The sequence below is a fragment of the Bubalus kerabau genome, chromosome 19 (assembly GCF_029407905.1).
Source record: "Bubalus kerabau isolate K-KA32 ecotype Philippines breed swamp buffalo chromosome 19, PCC_UOA_SB_1v2, whole genome shotgun sequence".
Lineage (NCBI taxonomy): Eukaryota > Metazoa > Chordata > Mammalia > Artiodactyla > Bovidae > Bubalus > Bubalus kerabau.
The window spans coordinates 55,129,351-55,148,971 of record NC_073642.1 but is presented as its reverse complement, the minus strand read 5'-3'; the positions used below and the strand labels follow the sequence as shown (position 1 = coordinate 55,148,971).

At 40.3% G+C, this 19,621-nt stretch overlaps 1 long non-coding RNA gene across 1 annotated transcript; it reads right to left on the bottom strand.

Annotated features, from left to right (window-relative positions):
- Window positions 1-2,586: 2,586 nt before the first annotated feature.
- On the bottom strand, window positions 2,587-10,615 carry LOC129634175 (uncharacterized). Its single transcript, XR_008705457.1, has 3 exons — window positions 10,403-10,615; window positions 7,091-7,201; window positions 2,587-3,068 (listed from the first exon to the last, which is right to left on the bottom strand). It is a non-coding gene; the product is annotated as an uncharacterized LOC129634175 (long non-coding RNA).
- Between the last annotated feature and the right edge of the window lie 9,006 nt (window positions 10,616-19,621).

Here is a 19,621-nt window from a genome sequence, read left to right as displayed (position 1 = left end):
TACAACAGTTGGTGAGTGTGACAGAGGCAAATGTTGAATGCTTTGGGAACACATACAATGGGTATATAACTTATTCTAGGGGCCGAAGAAAACTTTCCTTGGAGGGCAAAATCTGAATAATTTTCAAGAATAAATAAGTATTAGCATATTGGTTGTGTGAGAAAAGAGGAAGGTAACCCAAGAAGAGGGGACAGTACGTGTGAGATCACAGTGACATGAAACACTAGGATATATTCTGGTAACTACTAGTGATCTAATGGAGCCCCAGAGCATGGGACTAATGGGGATAATAGGGAAGCAAAGAGGTGGTATCACTTTGAAGCTATAGGAAGTTTTTGATATTTCATTAACAGGAAAATAAAATCTTTAAGTTAATGGTTTTGAAAGGCTACCCTTGTAGTTCTGTGGAGGGTCAGTTGAAGGAGTGTCACAAGATACAGGAAAACCAGGTGACTGATAATGCATCCCATTCTCTATACAGGGTCAGAATAGTCCCTTTGAACTGATTGTGAAATAGATACTGTACTGCTCTTATTTCTATACTATTTCACTATCACAGACTGATCTCCTTTCTCTTTCTTCAGCTCCCCAAGCCCCTGAAGGTTAAGAGAATAGATTCCCATGTGAATTGGGGGTGAGAAGGTGGGCATAGAATTGAGGAGGTCTGTAGCAACTTGCAGAGAAGGCTATGGCATCCTACTCCAGTACTCTTGCCTGGAAAATCCCATGGACGGAGGAGCCTGGTGGGCTGCAGTCCACGGGGTTGCTAAGAGTTGGACATGACTGAGCGACTTCACTTTCACTTTTCACTTTCATGCATTGGAGAAGGAAATGGTGACCCACTCCAGTGTTCTTGCCTGGAAAATCCCAGGGGCAGGGGAGCCTGGTGGGCTGCTGTCTCTGGGGTCTCACAGAGTCGGACACGACTGAAGCGACTTAGCAGCAGCAGCAGCAGTAGCAACTTGTGTCATATTTCTGCTGGGGTCTGCTGGGAACATTCTGGTATAACAGATCCATAGGATTGGATCTTGGATGATTGATTGGATGCTTAGGGAATTAGAGAAAGGGAAAAACATAGGATAATTCTCATGTCCAGTTCAGGTAACAGAGGTGTCATTTATTAAGATAAGCTTCATAGGAGGCTTTATAAAATGTGAGGTAAAGAAGATAAGTATAGATGTGTCTTTGGGACCTCCGGGGTGGGGGCGGTGGGGGGTGGGCAGGTAGTTTCACGGTAGTAGGGCTCAGGAGAAATGTGACTGGAGGTGTAGACAGTGGAGTCACCTGCATTCTGGATCTCACTGAACATGTACTTCAGATCAACTCAGAAGATTGCTTAAGGTAATCTGGGAGATGGAGGAAGGAGATACAAGAAACACTGAAATTTAAGGGGCAAGTTGAGGAAGAGGCTTTTTGAAAATGGATTACTTTATTTAAACCAGAGAGATCAATTATTAACCCTACTCCAAGTATCTAAAACATTATCTTCAAGGGAAGAATGCATTTCCTTTCAAGAACATATAACAGTCTTGTTTCCCTGATAGAAGTGACTATACAAACATAATGATGAGCATACTTAGAACTTACACACAATTTATAAATTGCAAAGTAGAATTAAAACACAAGAAAAAAGTTATGAATAGTGTATAATAAATATATATAGTCTCTTCAAGGATCTTATTTGTTCTGTGAACAATTGTCCAGTTGCTAAGTCGTGTCTGACTCTTTGCAACCACACGAACTGCAGCACACCAGGGCTATCTGTCCTCCACTATCTCCCTGAGTTTGCTCAAACATATCCATTGAATTGGTGATGCCATTCAACCATCTCATCCTCTGTTGACCCCTCCTCCTCCTGCCTTCAGTCTTTCCCAGCATCAGAGTCTTTTCCAATGAGTTGGCTCTTAGCATCAGGTGGCCAAAGTATTGTACTCAGAGCAATTTCAGATATGTTGCAGACAAATATGCCAAAAAGATACAAAATATAGAGAATTCTACTGAAAGAAATTCATTTTTTAAAATATTTTATTCTAACAGTCACAGGATGGCCTGAAATATTCTGAACTTAGCAATTCTGAAGAAAACTTTCTGTCAATTACAACAGAACAATGTAATGTATAATGAAAAGAAACCAAGGCTAGCAAAGGTTTTCTTCGTAAGAGTTGCTATTTGTGAAAATTGTCCTTTAGTTCTGTTCCATTTGTTAAAAATATTTTTTGTAAGTAAACAAAGTTGAATGGCTATATTTAGCAGAAAAGACTGACCCTTTACACAAACCAAGAAGTATAATCCTTAGTAAGTTAACTCAAAGCTCTGTTGCTATACCCGGCCTTTCAAAATATTCAGTGTTAGGCATCTGCAACACAAGGTTAATTTTAATTGGGAAAAATATCTTCTAAGAATTTTTGGTGAAATACAGCATTACAGAGTCTTTGCCCCTTTTCACATATTTTAATATTCATTCTTAAAGTTTAGGGTTCTGTTAGATGGACAAAAACTATTTATTGAATCACTTTCACAGAAGGGTAATCATTCATAATTAATAGATAAACTTTATTGAATGGCCAATAGAATGGATAACATCTTATCACTACCTCCCATGATTGTAGGTGTGTATGACTGAATCTTGTTCCATACAGTTGAATGATAGGATTTAGTACTTTATACTGCATTGCTTGGCATATAATATTCTCTTTGAGAAGCTGACATCCTCCCTTCAAGACATATGACCAGCTCAGGAAAACGTTGCTGACATCAGGCTCTATTCTGCTGATGTTACACAAAACTGTAGGACTTCAAACATGGCACTACTCCAGAAATGTGTGCTATTTTTCTTAGACAGCATGAAGTATACAATAAAAAAGTCACATCTGGTTTTAGTTTTCATCTTATTTATCAGTTCACATCTTCATCATCATGGCATCAACTTTTTAGGTTGTAACTGTAGATTCATGGGTCAGATGAATTAAGGCATCTGAGCAGAGCAGTCCTTCCGGGATGGGTTTACATTTCCAGGTTATTTACAGATCAGTTGTTTGGCACTCAGAGAATATTTTCCTGTTGAAAAACTGTATTATAAATGATAGTTATATTCCAAGCCTATTTAACCTATGATGCAACTGAAATACTTAAAAATATTATATAAACTACATGAAAATAGTGTGACATTTTTTCAGGATCTTAAAACATAAACACAGAATATGTTAAAAGAATTTAGCAAATGCGTTTCTGACATTTTCAGCAACAATAATGAAGGAGATGTGTAAAAGAAAATAAGGTGGTTTAAAATTTTTTCCAAATGTCAGTGCTTTTAGAAAAGCAGACCTGACTGAAAGGTGATGGAGTGGACAGAAATGTTTTAGGGGATTTTGAAAGACACTTTTGGCTTTTTTAAGGAATTTGAAGCTAAAGGGCACTGTATCTTTTCTATGTATAATTAACTTTAATTTTCACTTTTTTCTAATAAAGTTACATCATTATCACTTCTTTTGTGCATATAAACCATGAATAGATTAAATTTTTTGATTGTTTTTGGTGAGAGGGAGGAAGTTCATAAATGGAATACATTCATAAGCCTTTAGACACTAAAATTTACTGTATTACTGTATTCTCTTAAAGAATACTCTTAAGAGAATACTCTCTTAAGAATTACTGTATTCTCTTAAAACAGAATTTCTCTTTTAATTTTTAATTTGTTATATATTAAATTCATGAGCTCCCTTTTCCCAGTAGGTTGACTCTCACTGTCTCTCTTATCTTCCAGCCCACTTTCCCATCCCTTCTCTTCCCTCCCTAGATCTGTTTCCCAGAAAGAACATAAGAGATTTATGATTTTACTTTCTTATTGTTGTTGTTCAGTCACCAAATTGTATCCTACTGTTTGCAACCCCACAGACTGCAGTAAGCCAGCATCCTCTGTCCTCCACTGTCTCTCCGAGTTTGCTTAAATTTATGTTCATATGTCCATCACCACAGTCAGTGATGCTCTCTCATCATTTCATCCTCTGCTGCCCCCTTCTTTTGCCTTCAGTCTTTCCCAGCATCAGAGTTTTTTCCAATGAGTTGGCTCTTGGCATAAGGTCGGTTATACTAATTATCAATATGTATTCTTTACTTTGACCTCCTGATGTGAAGAGTCGACTCATTGGAAAAGATCCTGATGCTGGGAAAGACTGAAGGCAAGAGGAGAAGGGATGACAGAGGATGAGATGGTTGGATGGCATCCCTGACTCAATGGACATGGGTTTGAGAAAAACTCCAGAAGATGGTGAAGGACAGGGAAACCTGGCATGCTATATAGTCCATGGGGTCTCAAAGAGTCGGACACTTTTGAGTCCGACTGAGCAACTGAACAACAACTTCTTTTTCTCTTCCCAGTGACTATGTAACTACAGTATTTTAAATTTCTTCAGTTCAGTTCAGTTCAGTCACTCAGTCGTGTCCGACTCTTTGCAACCCCATGAATCGCAGCACACCAGGCCTCCCTGTCCATCACCAACTCAAACTCATGTCCATCGAGTCGGTGATGCCATTCAATCATCTCATCCTCTGTTGTCCCCTTCTCCTCCTACCCCCAATCCCTCCCAGCATCAGAGTCTTTTTCAATGAGTCAACTCTTCGCATGAGGTGACCAAAGTACTGGAGTTTCAGCTTCAGCATCATTCCTTCCAAAGAAAACCCCAGACTGATCTCCTTTAGGATGGACTGGTTGGATCTCCTTGCAGTCCAAGGGACTCTCAAGAGTCTTCTCTAACACCACACTTCAAAAGCATCAATTCTTTGGCTCTCAGCTTTCTTCACAGTCCAACTCTCACATCCATACATGACCACAGGAAAAACCATAGCCTTGACTAGACAGACCTTTGTTGGCAAAGTAATGTCTCTGCTTTTGAATATGCTATATAGGTTGGTCATAACTTTCCTTCCAAGGAGTAAGCGTCTTTTAATTTTTATGGCTGCAATCACCATCTGCAGTGATTTTGGAGCCCCCCAAAATAAAGTCTGTTTCCACTGTTTCCCCATCTATTTCCCATGAACTGATGGGACCAGATGCCATGATCTTCGTTTTCTGAATGTTGAGCTTTAGACCAACTTTTTCACTCTCCTGTCTCACTTTCATCAAGAGGCTCTTTAGTTCCTCTTCACTTTCTGCCATAAGGGTGGTGTCATCTGCATATCTGAGGTGATCTATATTTCTCCCGGCAATCTTGATTCCAGCTTGTGTTTCTTCCAGCCCAGCGTTTCTCATGATGTACTCTGCATAGAAGTTAAATAAGCAGGGTGACAATATACAGCCTTGACGTACTCCTTTTTCTATTTGGAACCAATCTGTTGTTCCATGTCCAGTTCTAACTGTTGCTTCCTGACCTGCATACAGGTTTCTCAAGAGGCAGGTCAGGTGGTCTGGGATTCCATCTCTTTCAGAATTTTCCAGTTGATTGTGATCCACACAGTCAAAGGCTTTGGCATAGTCAATAAAGCAGCAATAGTTGTACTTAAATTTTTCTGTAAACATAAATAGTATTTCTTAACTCCTTGTTTTGTAACTATTTATACATTTCTCTTCAGCTCCCTTTCCTACCTTCATCTTCTAATTTCTATTATCTGTCCTTTTACATTGCCAAGGATGATAACTGTGGGTAAAGCTGGTAATTGTCACCCTATATCCATTCCTCACCTCTACATTTGTAATAGAATCTCTGTTTAGCCGGACAGGTGGCTGCCCTGAATAGAAACCACTTTTCCCAGTCTCCCTGTGATTAGGTGTGACCATGTGGCTGGTCAGTAGGATGCAAGTAGAAGTGTCCAGTGTGGCTTCCAGGAAATGTCCCTTCCTGCTGTCTGGAATGTGGATGTTATGTCTGATGCTTGAGCAGCCATTGTGGGTCCTGAGTGGAAGCCTCATTTTGGTAAAAGAAGCCTAGGTCTCTCCTGATGGAAATGTACAAGCCCTAGACCATTTATTTATAGACTCTTTTCACATGAAAGGACAATAAACTGTCATGTTTAAGGCACCAGTAGTTTGATTTTTTCTCATGGCTGAATCCATAACACTATAATAGTTACAATCTGTTTTATAACCCAAATTAGGTCTTTTGTGACTAGTCCATCAGTTCAGTTCAGTTCAGCTGCTCAGTTGTGTCTGACTCTTTGAGACCCCATGAACCGCAGCAAGCCAGGCCTCCCTGTCCATCACCAACTCCTGGGGTTTACCCAAACTCATGTCCATCGAGTCAGTGATGCCATCCAGCCATCTCATCCTCTGTCGTCCCCTTCTCCTCCTGCCCACAATCCCTCCCAGCATCAGGGTCTTTTCCAATGAGTTAACTCTTCGCATGAGGTGGCCAAAGTATTGGAGTTTCAGCTTTAGCATCAGTCCTTCCATAGGTTGATTCAAAAAGTTGAGAGCCATAAATAGTATTCATAATTATACTTGGGCAAATATTGTTCAATACAAAGTCAAGAAGATCTATTTTTGGGTGCATATTTGTAAAATTAGCCTACATTTTTTGGCCCAATCTTCCCTCAACTTTCCCAAAATAATACCTGTTTTTTCTAGTCTCCCTCTGTTTCCTTCCCCCTGAAGACCTCCCTCCCAGAGCCCTGTATCTTCCTGTCCCACCTTTGAACTTGATGATTTCTAGGCCTGCTGAACAGCTGTCATACTGGAAGTGCTTTCATGAAAAGTCTATTAATAAGGCTAAGTGTGAATATGACATCTGCCATTCTTCATTTAACAGGTTAGTTGTGGGGAAGAAGCTGGTATGGAAATCCCTTTTGTATCAGCAAAACGCCTTTATGGGCAACCACTCCATTACTTTCCTTAGAACATTATCTACCATTCCTATTTTTTGATCACTTTATTTTCTGGCACAGTGCCAGGATACTGCAATTCATTTTGATTTCCATTTTAGATTTGTGAGCTCCTGTTTTTCCTAGTAGGTTTTTCTCTCTTACTGTTTTTGTGTTCCAGAAAGTTAATATAATGAATTGACCAAGTGCGTGATCTCTAGTGTTAGGTAGCCTGGGTGCTAGCCCAGCTCCATTACTGTTTGAGTATATAATTTTAAACAAGTTAACTATTACTTACCTTTTCTCTAAGCCTCCATTTCCTTATCTTTAAAATTGAGTTAATAATAGCACCAAGTTCATAGACTTGTTGTAGAAATGAATTAATCCATGTTTAGTGTTTATTGCATGCCTGGAACATAGAAAACACTCAATGTTACTTATAGCTGATATAATAAACAGTAGCATTAAAGGGTGAACTGGCCAAGATCACATATACAGGAGTCTGAGTTCAAACCCATCCTGGCTCCAGAGCCTCAGATTTTAACAACCATACTGTGCTATTTTGTGTGGAATGCATGGTTCGAATATTTCTGTTGGGGAACCAGCTGCCATTTAGAACAGTAGTTTGTAGTTATGTGTGTGTATGGTTGGTGGAAGATGAGGGCTTAATGTGAGATGAGTTGCAGAATATCCCAGTCCCTTGAGGAGACTATTCGATTAAGTACATGTGCCTGGAACCCCTTCTGAGAAAGTCTGATGAACCCTTAGGACCGGGCTATGGCAGGGATGTTGGAGAAGGAAATGGCAACCCACTCCAGTGTTCTTGCCTGGAGAATCCCATGGACGGAGAAGCCTGGTAGGCTGCAGTCCATGGGGTCGCACAGAGTGAGACATGACTGAAGCAACTTGGCAGCATGGCAGGGATGTATAAATTAAATTAGCTCCCCTTGTGATGTGATGTGCTCTCTGGTTGAGAAAAGTGCTTTGGAAGAAGTTGCAATGTTTTGCTGAAGTGCAATGAATCTGCTAACAGAAATCCTAGGAAAATATCCAAGAAGAAAGTTAAATGAAATGAAAGAAAAATGTTGTAGGCTCAGTATGCCCTGTGGAAACATTCATAACAATCAACACTTTTTTCCCCCAAACTTTCACTGCTGTGACTCTTATTTGTAGATGCAAAGCATTCTTTTGTGGGGCTTCCCAGGTGGCACTAGTGGTAAAGAACCTGCCTGCCCATGCAGAAGACTTAAGAGTCACAAGTTTGATCCCTGGATTGGGAAGATCCCCGGGAGGAGGGCATGGCAACCCACTCCAATATTCTAGCCTGGAGAATCCCATGGACAGAGGAACTGGCAGGCTATAGTCCATGGGGTTGCAAAGAGTCAGACATGACTGAAACAACTTAGCACGCACATACACACTTCTGCAGCCACATCACTTTTTTTGTTGTTAATTAAATTTGTTTCTATTCAGCTAGTTTCTCCCTTTGATAAAAGCTTTAAACTCTTCAAGTATCAAACCTTTATATAATCCCCCCAATACTTACTTCTGTAAATTACCTTCAAACACAACTAAATTCAACAACTAAAATAAAATAAAGATTGTTAAGGATTTTCCAGTACTTCAACAAGATATTGTCACATTGTTTTTATCCTAAACTGAAATCACTAAATCAATGCCATGTACTAAATATATAGATTTTAAACAGAATTCTTCTTTTATTAAAACATAATGAGTTAAGATGCAAATAACTTAAAATCTGATTGAAGTAGAAAAGTGAATGCATATTAAATAGCTTACACTTATGAAGAACTTACTATGTATAGAGGACCAAGTGCTTTACATGTATGAATTTATTTAACCCTTATAGCAACTCTGTGAAAGAGGTTCAATTATTATATGCCTACATTTGCAGACTCTAGTCACAGGTGGTGCGGTGGTAAAGAATCTGCCTGCCAGTGCAGGAGACACAAGAGACAAGAGTTTGATCCCTGGGTTGGGAAGATACCCCTGGAGTGAAGTGAAGTCAGTCATGTCTGGCTCTTTGCGACCCCATGGACTGCAGCCCACCAGGCTCCTCTGTCCACAGGGCTTTTCAGGCAATAATACTGGAGTGGGTTGCCATTTCCTTTTCCACCCTACTCCTACCCCTGGAGTAGGAAATGGCAACCCACTGCAGTATTCTTGCCTAGAAAATTCCATAGACAGAGGAGCCTAGTCTATGGCAGGCTATAGTCCATAGGGTTGGAAAGAGTCAGACATGACTGAGTGACTGAGCATGTGTGCATACTTATGCATACACTAAAATGTCAGAAAACTGAAAAACTAAAATAGGAAAGAAGTTATAGAATATTGATTCATCAAGAGCTATGTAGAGGACTGATTCTAAATTATGAGTCATCTGAACTTTTAGGATTTCCCAGGTAACTGAAAGGTAAAGAATCCACCTGCCAACGTGGGAGATGTAAGAGATGCAGGTTTGATCCTTGGATTGGGAAGATTCCTTGGAGTAGAAAATGGCACCCTGCTTCAGTATTTTTGCCTGGAAAACTCCATGGACAGAGGAGTTTGGTGGGCTACAGTCCATGGGGTCACAAAGAGTTGGACATGACTCAGCACACACAAACACACACTTTTGAATATGAGGAAATGGAAAGAGGTTTACACGTCCAAGTTGCATAGCAAATATAGTGAGGGAGCTGGGGTTTGAAGTTAGAAGTATCTGGGTCCAGAACCTCTGTGCTTAACCATGGTGCCTTCCCTAAACCAAAGGAGAAAGAATGGAAAAAGAAGTCTGTGACAAATAACTAAAAATATCATATGATGAACATAAAATAAATTAAACATTCCTTAATTATTTTTAATATAGTTTTGAGTTTTAGAGGGTTAAATCTATCTTCTGCTAAGTCGCTTCAGTTGTGTTGGAATATTTGTGACCCTATGAGGCATAGCCTGCCAGGCTCCTCTGTCCACAGGTTTCACCAGGTTAGAATACTGGAGTGGGTTGTCATGTCCTTCTCCAAGGGAACTTCCTGACTTAGGGAACAAACCTGGGTCTCATGTCTCCTGCACAGACAGGCTACTTTACCAGTAGTGCCACCTGGGAAGCCCACAACTATCTAAATTTCAGCTCTTCTTTTTTAAAAATTTATTTTTGGCTGCATTGGGTCTTCATGGCTATGCCCATGTTTTCTCTAGTTGCAGCGGGACTACTCTTCGTTGAAGTGAGGGATACTCTTTGCAGTAAGCAGGCTTCTCATTGCAGTGCCTTCTCTTGTTGTGGAGCAGGGGCCCTAGGCACTCAGGCTCAGTAGTTGTGGTACATGGGCTCAGTTACTCTGCAGCATGTGGGAACTTCCTGTGTCCCCTGCATTGCAAGGTGAATTCTTAAACACTGGATCACCAGGGAAGTCCTAAATTTCAGTTAAGTTAAACTTTTTCTTATAGGATAACTTAGTTCATCATGTCATCTTGGGGCATTTCTTTCTTCCTGCTGTCCCTTTCCCCCAAGATTTATAAGGCTGTGAGGTACTGTGCATATGCACACGAATGCTTGTGTTCTCTTGGGCTAACCTACTGGTTCTCAAATTTTAGTTTATATCAGAATTACCTGGAGGGGATGGTGGTCCAAGATGGCAGTGTAGGAAGATCCTGAACTTACTTCCTCATAGCATATTCAAAAGCAGAGACATTACTTTGCCAACAAAGGTCCGTCTAGTCAAGGCTATGGCTTTTCCAGTAGTCATGTATGGATGTGAGAGTTGGACTGTGAAGAAAGCTGAGCACCGAAGAAATGATGCTTTTGAACTGTGGTGTTGGAGAAGTCTCTTGAGAGTCCCTTGGACTGCAAGGAGATCCAATCAGTCCATCCTAAAGGAGATAAGTCCTGGGTGTTCTTTGGAAGGACTGATGCTAAAGCTGAACCTCCAATACTTTGGCCACCTCATGCGAAGAGTTGATTCATTGGAAAAGACTCTGATACTGGGAAGGATTGGGGGCAGGAGGAGAAGGGGACAACAGAGGATGAGATGGCTGGATGGCATCACCGACTCAATGGACGTGAGTTTGAGAGAACTCCGGGAGTTGTTGATGGACAGGGAGGCCTGGCGTGCTGAGATTCATGGGGTTGCAAATAGTCGGACACGACTGAGTGACTGAACTGATGGACACACCAAATCTATAGCTACATATGTATCATTTCCCTCTGAAGAAGATCTGAAAACTAGACAAACTGCTTCTCCACAATAAAAGATAAAAGGACTCCATCAGGTTGAGTCGGAAAGGCGGAAACACAGTCTCAGCAAAACTCCACCTCGGCACGGCAACACACAATATGGAACAATTTCACTAGTCCTGTGCTTCTCCCAGAGGACTGAGGGGTTGGTGTCCCACATCAGGGGACGCTGATGGGGTCTGCACTGGAGAGGTGAACCCCTAGAACGTCTGTTAGAAAACCAATGGGGATAATGTCCAAGGACTCAATGTACTGTAGGAAACTGAGGTTCCTCGTCCAAAGGGCTTGCCTGCAGTCTCACTTGGTTCTGAGACCCAGTAAAGAAAGAACAGTTTGAAAAATGCCTCCTCTATGGAAAGGGGACTCATTTGCTAATCTAAAGTCATCTGTGGAGAGTCAGTTGAAAGTCTTCTTGGAGATGGAGGTGTTGGTGAATGCCCTTACTGCACTCTTTACCTACCCTGCTTAGCAGGTAGAGATGGGCTTGGAGGTGGCACCCTTCTACTGCCTTGCTAAGACAGGCAGGGCTGAGCGGGCAGGGCATTATCTCACTGCCCTGCAGCACTCCCCCACTCCCTGACTGGAGCAGGCAAGTGTGAATGGTCGTCTGGTTCTCCCATTTCTAAGGCCGATGTGCGCACAACAGGCAAGGCACTCTCCTGCTGCCTTGTTGAAACCTGTGGGTGCACTGCCGAGACATTCTCCTGCCGCCAGCTCAGTTTCATCTATCATTTCTACTGCTTTTCTAGTCTCAATTCTGTTTATTTCTGCTCCAAACTTTGTTATTTCCTTCCTTCTACTAACTTTGAGCTTAGTTTATTTTTCTTCTTCTTCTTTTTTCTTTAGTTCTTTGTAGTGTAAAGTGCACTGGAGAAGGAAATGGCAACCCACTCCAGTGTTCTTGCCTGGTAGAGAGCCTGGTGGGCTGCCGTCTATGGGGTCGCACAGAGTCGGACACAACTGAAGCGACTTAGCAGCAGTAGCAGCAGTGTAAAGTTATGTTGTGTATTTGTGATCTTTCTTTCTTAATGTAGGCATTTTTTATTATAAACTTCTCTCTTAGAACAGTTTCTTTTGAATTGCATATGTTTTGGTGGGTTGTGTTTCCATTTTCATTTGTATCAAAGTTATACCTTCTATTTTTTGACCTATGGATTGTTCAGGAATGTGTGGTTTAATTTCCATGTATTTGTGAAATTTACAGTTTTCTTTCTGCCTCTGCATAATTTCAGAGAGTATGTTACAGATATATCTTATAAGGTTCACATTTATTTATTCATAAACATTTACTTCATCAGCAAATTCTTTAACACACTCTGAGTTCATGGTATATATTATTCATTATTTGCTCTAACTCTAATATTTAACTTCATAACATGTGCTTTTATTTTTGGAATTTCTGCTAAATATAAATTTTCTTATATTAGTTCTCTCAAAATATTTTTAAAGCATTTTGTGTTCTGAACATGGATTTGAAAGTTCTGCATAAAATTATGTTCTACTGACAAAAAGTCACAGAAACAAAATCTGCTGATCAGTAAGGGCTAATTTTCACAGACTATTTGAAATAATTACAGTTCTACATTTTAAAGAAATGTATTACAACAGAAACCTTATTGTGTTTATTCTTCAGAAATACATTTCTTGGCTTTTTTTTTTCTTGTTTTGACAATGTGATAAAGTGATATATTAAAATTCACAGCTTATCAGTTTGATAGAAGATTTAAAATAGAGGAATTTTAAAACAAACCTCTATATTTTGAGAAATATAAGAAGTGCTTCTTTATTAATTCTCTACAGTTTATTTTTCTATGGGGAAAAAACACGTTTGATCAGCATTTGATTGACTGCAAGACAAAAGTCAAGTTGGTCTAATTGAAAGTGATTTGCTCTTATCATACGATGTCATCTCTTATTTTCAGCAGAGATAGAAGAAATTGAGTGAGAAAATTGAAAAATCATTTTAATGCTCCCCAAAGAAATTGTAACATGAGCTGGAACATATGGGTAATTTGTGAGGTAAAGTCAGCTATGAAGTCTAATCATTTTCAAAGTAATTTTTGTGGCTGAAGTGTTCTAAACCAAGAAAAGCTTTCATTTTTTTGAAGCCAAAACTCTGATTGGACCTCTTCAAACTTTGTTTCATTTGTAACTGGGGTATGAACAAGCATGACTCATGAGATATGATAGTCTCTTTCTGTTGGATCCCAATGACCCTTCCAGGTAGTTGACTTAGGCAGGCTATCAGCTGACTCCTGTGAGACCTGTCTGGTGTACATTCAATACTCACATATGATTTGACTGCAAATGCAGATACTTTTCATATGCAGCAACAATTCATCTTTGCTTTGATACCAAAGCAGGTCTCCAAGTGTTCCTAGGGAGAGGCCAACCTTTGTGTCCTAAGCTGCTAGAAGTCAGATCTCCATCTCTCATGGTGATCTCATGGAAGCACTCTTCGCTGTAAGCTTGAGGTGAAGGAGCATCTTCATCCTTTCTTTTTAGTGATCTGAAGGGTTAGAGCTCCTAATACAGCATCCTCATCTTTCTCACAGAGTCCTCTCCCCAGCTGTCCTTTTTCAAATATTTTATATCTCCCTATGGGTACAAACCAGACTTTGATCTGGTCTTTGGATAATGTCTTAAAAATATGCATACAGTTTTTTTTTTCCCTCAAAAATCACTTTGGTATTTAACTATCTATTCTAACTCAGAGCCTCAGCTGAAACTCTTAAATTAAAAAATTCTGTTTCATGTAAATTATCTTACTGGGTGCAAATCATGCCATGGGCACAGGTTTGGGTATGTTAAATATTTGGTCATTTTGAATGCCTGTGAATCTTCTTCCTTAGGACAATATGCCCCTAAGCTTTCAGTCTATCTTGGAGCTCATAAAACAGGGACGCAGAACACAAGCAAGCTCATTATTTGTTGGTCTGAGGAATTCAAGAATTTTCTATATACTCTATATTGATAGCTCTTTGCTGATGCTTCATCTGAGACCAAATTATTTATGTGGAGATGTATACTGAAGGGAAAAAAGTGGAGTTCTAGTGTCAGAGATCTGATTTCTGTTTTTTTCTACTTCTTACTTTATTACCTTCTGCTGCTGCTGCCATTTGCTTCAGTTGTGTCCGACTCTGTGCGACCCCAGAGATGGCAGCCCACCAGGCTCCCCCGTCCCTGGGATTCTCCAGGCAAGAACACTGGAGTGGGTTGCCATTTCCTTCTCCAATGCATGAAAGTGAAAAGTGGAAGTGAAGTCGTTCAGTCATGTCTGACTCCTAGCGACCCCATGGACTGCAGCCCACCAGGCTCCTCCGTCCATGGGATTTGCCAGGCAAGAGTACTGGAGTGGGTTGCCATTGCCTTCTAGAAGTTATTAAACCTCCCTAAGTTGTTACTCCCTCATATGTAAAATGGGGGAATAATACTAGTTTTCTTAGGTTATTTGATGATATGATATGTGTGAAAATTCCAGAGATTCAACCAAAGTTACTTAACCTGATGCACATTAGTAATTTGGTGGGGAGTTTTAAGTTTATTTGATAGAGAAGAACAATTGTTATTTAAATAGCCACTGATGACAGCCTCTTCTCATAGGAATAGGACATATTGCCTTTGGTTTAGCACAAATCTTTTTGATGGGGCTATGGGAATATAGGCCTTAGGGTATGCACAAGAATTGAAGAAATGTGAGAACTAAAGTGTTCTGTGAAATAGAGTAAGAAATTTAGAATTTTTAACCCAAATATGTCTATAGTGTCACTTCTATCCCTGTCTCCTATCCAAGCAAACACATACCACTAGGAATTGTGAGTAATGTAAACTTTAGGAAGATGAAAGTGTGTTTTAAGTCTCAGGTGAAAAGCATTGCATTCCCAAAAAAGAAAAGCCCATCAGATATATCTTTTATCTGCAAAGTAGCTCTTCTCAGTCTCCATGCAGCCTCTAGCTCCTGGTTCCAGACTCTTCCCAACTCCTTTTTTTTTTTTTTTTTTTTTGTTACCAGATTACAGCAGGTTTAATAGTGGCCCCCAAACGTATGCCCAAGTTGTAACCCCCAGAATCTGCAAAGGTGACCTTATTTGGAAAAACAATCTTTGCACCTGTAAACTGTGGATTTTGAGATGAGATGGCTCTGGATTTAGGGTGGGCCCTTGTTTGTTTGTGCTCAGTTATGTCCTACTCTTTGCAACTCCATGGACTGTAGCCCTCCAGGCTCCTCTGTTCACAGACTTTTCCAGGCAAGAATACTGGAGTGGGTTGCCAGTATTTTTATATCCACCAATATTTTTATATCCCTTTCCTTAAACAAAGGAATTTAGCTTTTTCCAAGTTTTTCTAATTTTTCATCTTCACAGTCTCCACCGAACTCTTTCATCAAGTCTGTGAAAGACCATTACATTAAAAATTATGTGCTCAGCAGAAAAAAAAAAAGTTCTTTAAGGTCTAGGATTCACTTTTCTTAGAATTTGTAAATTGTGAATAATAGTAGGCTTTTCATAATTTTTTTTTATTTCTTGTCATAGGAGTTTCCAAGAATAGCTTAGACGTCAGAGAAGGTGGCCTGGAAAGCAGGTAAAAGGGCAGAGAGCTTCAGCTATCCCAGATGGCACTTTGTGCAGCATCAGGCAGGTGAAGCCCTGCTGTAAGACGTGTGCCTCAGAGTGTGGAGCAGAATACGAGCTGACCATTTAGCCAAGCACTCTTGTGCAGAGCACAACTGGCACGACTCTGTGCGCTGCCCCTAAAGAGTGAGGAACAAAGTCCCAAGTGGAACCTCTGTGAAAGGTGACCTCTGAGAAGTTGCCAGTGCTTAGGGGACTGAAATAATTTTAAGGACACAGAACTGGCTAATGTTCAATTTTGAAGACATCTGCTGAGAGGCAGTACATAATTTCAGTTACCCTGGAGCCATCAGTAAAACTGTCTGGTAATAAAGTCTTGAGTTGGTGGTACTTTGAAGAGTGAAGGGATAGAGTCTGAGTTCAGCTGATTAAACAGTGACCTGAGGTATAACTATGATTGGGGAGTAGAAACAGCTGTAATATGGGAGTGACTAAGGAGCAGCCTGCAGCCTATCCACCCTTCTGTGAATATCCTGGAGAGGAGTGCTTTGATTATAGGGCATGCCCAATGCTTGGAATCTACCTCTATGACTGGAATCCACAACTAGATCAAGACAGGCAGAGAGTATAATGCTGAAAAGCATCAACCCAGCCCACTGGAGCTGTAACCCAGTGTGGTATGCCCAGTGTGGGGAATGACCCCCAATGATGCCCACTTCCTGGGCATCATTATGTAATCTCCTCTCCTAAAGTGTGAGGATTTGATCACCAACTTTTAGGAAATAGAATACGGCAGACTGGGTATGATATCCCTTCTGACAGTACATTACAAAAAGACTATGACTTTCGTTTTGGGTACTCTCTTTTTATTCTCTCTTACTTGCTCTAAGGGAGGACAGCTAGCTGCCATGTCTCAAGCTGCTTTATAGAGAGGCCCATTGATAAGACAGTGAAGGAAGTCTCTGTCCAACAACCAGCAAAGAACTGAATTCTTGCCAACAGCTGCAAGAAATGAGTTTAGAAACAGGTCCTTTCCCATCAACCCTTCAAATGGAAACCTCAGCCTTGGCAAACATCCCAACTACAATCTATAAGAGAATTTGAGATGGGACCACCCAGTTTCACTGCTTATGTCAGTTATCTATTTATGTTTAACAAGAAAACAACATTTTCTATCTTACAGTTTCTGTAGGTCAGGAATTTGGGAATGGTTCACCTGAGTAGTTCTGGCCTAGGGTGTCTCATGAGGTTACAGTCAAGATGCTAGTTAGGGCTATTATCACCTCATGAATCAAGTGAAGCTAGAAGATTCATTTCCAAAATGGATTGCTGACATTGCTGGCAAGTTGGTGGTGGTTAAGAGGCCTCAGTTCTTTGCCACATGGCCCTCTTCTTTTGACTTGTGTATTCTCACAGTATGGCATCTGGCTTGACTGATAAAGAATGTTCCAAGAGAGCAAAGTGGAAGTTGGTGAAATTATTTTTATGACCCAGCATCAGAAGTCATTCATCCTTGTGTGCTAAGTCTCTTCAGTTGTGTCCTACTCTGTGTGACCCCATGGACTGCAGCCTGCCAGGTGCCTCTGTTCATGGGATTCTCCAGGCAAGAATACTGGAATGGGTTGCCATGCCCTTCTCCAGGGAATCTTCCTGACCTGGGGATCAAACTTGCGTCTCTTACATCTCCTGCATTGGCAGGCAGGTTCTTTACCACTGAACCACCTGGAAAGCCCCTCATCATTACTTTTGTTATAATGATTGACCCCATGGACCATCCCTGGCACAGTGTGAAAGGAAACCACCTGGGGTATGACTATCAGGAAGCAAGTTATTAGATCTTGGACCGGTTGCTCAATGTTGCTAAACTTGATAAAGTTCCAAGTTTCAAAGCAACAGCTTTGAAATGGGGATACAATGGTAACTGAGTTTTAGGATTGTGGAGATTGTGTAACCATTTCAGGTGGTTGCACTTAGTAACTACTACATGTAAATTCTCTTTCCCGGTCTAGTTTAGTTTAATAAGTTTTCTAAAAAGTGTGTGTGTGTGTGTAGAAAATAATGGGCATTTCTGGTATAGCCATTTTTAGTTATAAGAGAACCTTATTTGTGTGCTCAATAAATGCTAGCTGTTTTCATCATTATTATTACTAGTTATGAGCATATTATTACTTGCATTGCATAACTGACCTGTCTTTCTTAGCACAGTTTCAGAGGGATTCCACAGATGATTTGTTATATGATCTTCTTACATCCAAGGTTCATTGGGAAGCTGTCTAATGGCAGCTCTTGATTAAACCACATTTAACATGTTCTGACCTAATAAGATATTCTGGCTAGTGAGACTGCCTCATTACATGTCACAGAAATTAAAAGTGCAGCTTCTAATATAAGTGTGCTGTCCTTAATGTGCTGCCAGAGAGCTTTTTGCTGACAGGGTCAGCAGAGTACAGAACATGCCTGATCTACAGCATCTGCAGGTCAGTTCAGACACTGTGAGTCTTATTTAGATTGTAGAGGGGTGTATTGTATTTGCTTCCAGTCTCAAAGCTGAAGTACAGATTCTGCAAGAAAATAGGATTTAGTCTCAGGAATAATTTGGTTATAAAGAGCAGTAATTCAATTGAGCTTGCTAAAGAGTAGGTGCATTTATTTTAAATGTTCAGAAACGTCTTACAGAAGGCAATACTGTAAACCGCCATCTCTCATTAGACTGGAAATTCATCAGGTGGTCTTTCCTTCTGTCTTGCTACATGGTCTCCATCTGCATTTTGGGGTCTGTGTGAAAGGCAACTTCTAAAATGATCTGTAATGACCACCCCCTCCTGGTGTTCATGCCCTTTGTAATCTTCTCTCATTGAGTGTGGGCTGAACTTATTGATCCACTTCTAAAGGTGGAAGCAGGGGGATGTTACTTTTGCGGTTAGGTTAAAAAAGATGGTGACTTCAATCTTGGGTGTGTACATTCTCTCTTTCACAACTCTTATGCCAGGGGAAGCAAAGTACCATGATTTGAGCAGCTGTATAGAGAGGCCCAGATGGTGTGGAGAAGAACTGAGGTCCTCAGTATGAAAGTCCATGAGTAACTAAATCCTGCCGATAGTCACAAGAACTTGGAAGTAGATATCTTATTCCCAGATAAATGGTTGAATCTTGACATAGTAGTAGCCTTAGCCGTAAGCTTGACTGTGAGACATGAGACACTGTGAGTCAAAATTATGTAGCCAAACTGCTTCTGATTACTGACCTCCAGAAACAATGAAATAATAAATATTTGTTGGCTTAGGCTGCTAATTTTTGGTGTTATTTGTTATGCAGCAATTATAAATACAGATTTTGGTGTCCAGAAATAGAGTGCTGCCATGATGAAAGCCTACAAGGAAGGAGTGGTTTTAGAACTGGAATTTGAGCAAAATGTTAGTGAAATTCTGAAGTTCCTGAAGAAGCTGTTAATAGAGTCTTCTTGGCCTTTTGTTTATTTATTTATAAATTTATTTTTAATTGGAGGATAATTGCTTTACAATGTTATGTTGGTTTCCGTCATATAACAATGTGAGCCAGTCATAAGTATACGTATGTCCTCTCCCTCTTAAGCCTCCCTCCTGTCCCCTACCCCATCCCACCCTTCTAGGTTTTATAAGACTGAGGATGGATGGTGGTAAAATTGAAGAAAAGGGGAATCTTTGTTATTTAGTGGCAGAAAGCTTAGAAACATCATTTCTTGTAGTAATGTGAAATGTAGAGAATGTACTTTGTGAACTGGGTGATCTAGCTTAGGAAATTTCCAAGCAAATTATTGAAGGTGCTGTCTGTTTTTTTCTTGCTGCTTATAGTAAGATACAAGAAGAACGAATTAAATTGAAGTAGGGATAAAAAATATAAAAGAGCCAAGACTTGATAGTTTTGAAAATTCTGGTTTTCCTGATGGCAACTGCTACCAAATTAAGAAATAACTTTTGATCAAAGATCAAATCTAGAGCACTGCCAGAACAACAGTCTAAAGAAGAAGCAAAGGATGTGACTGTCA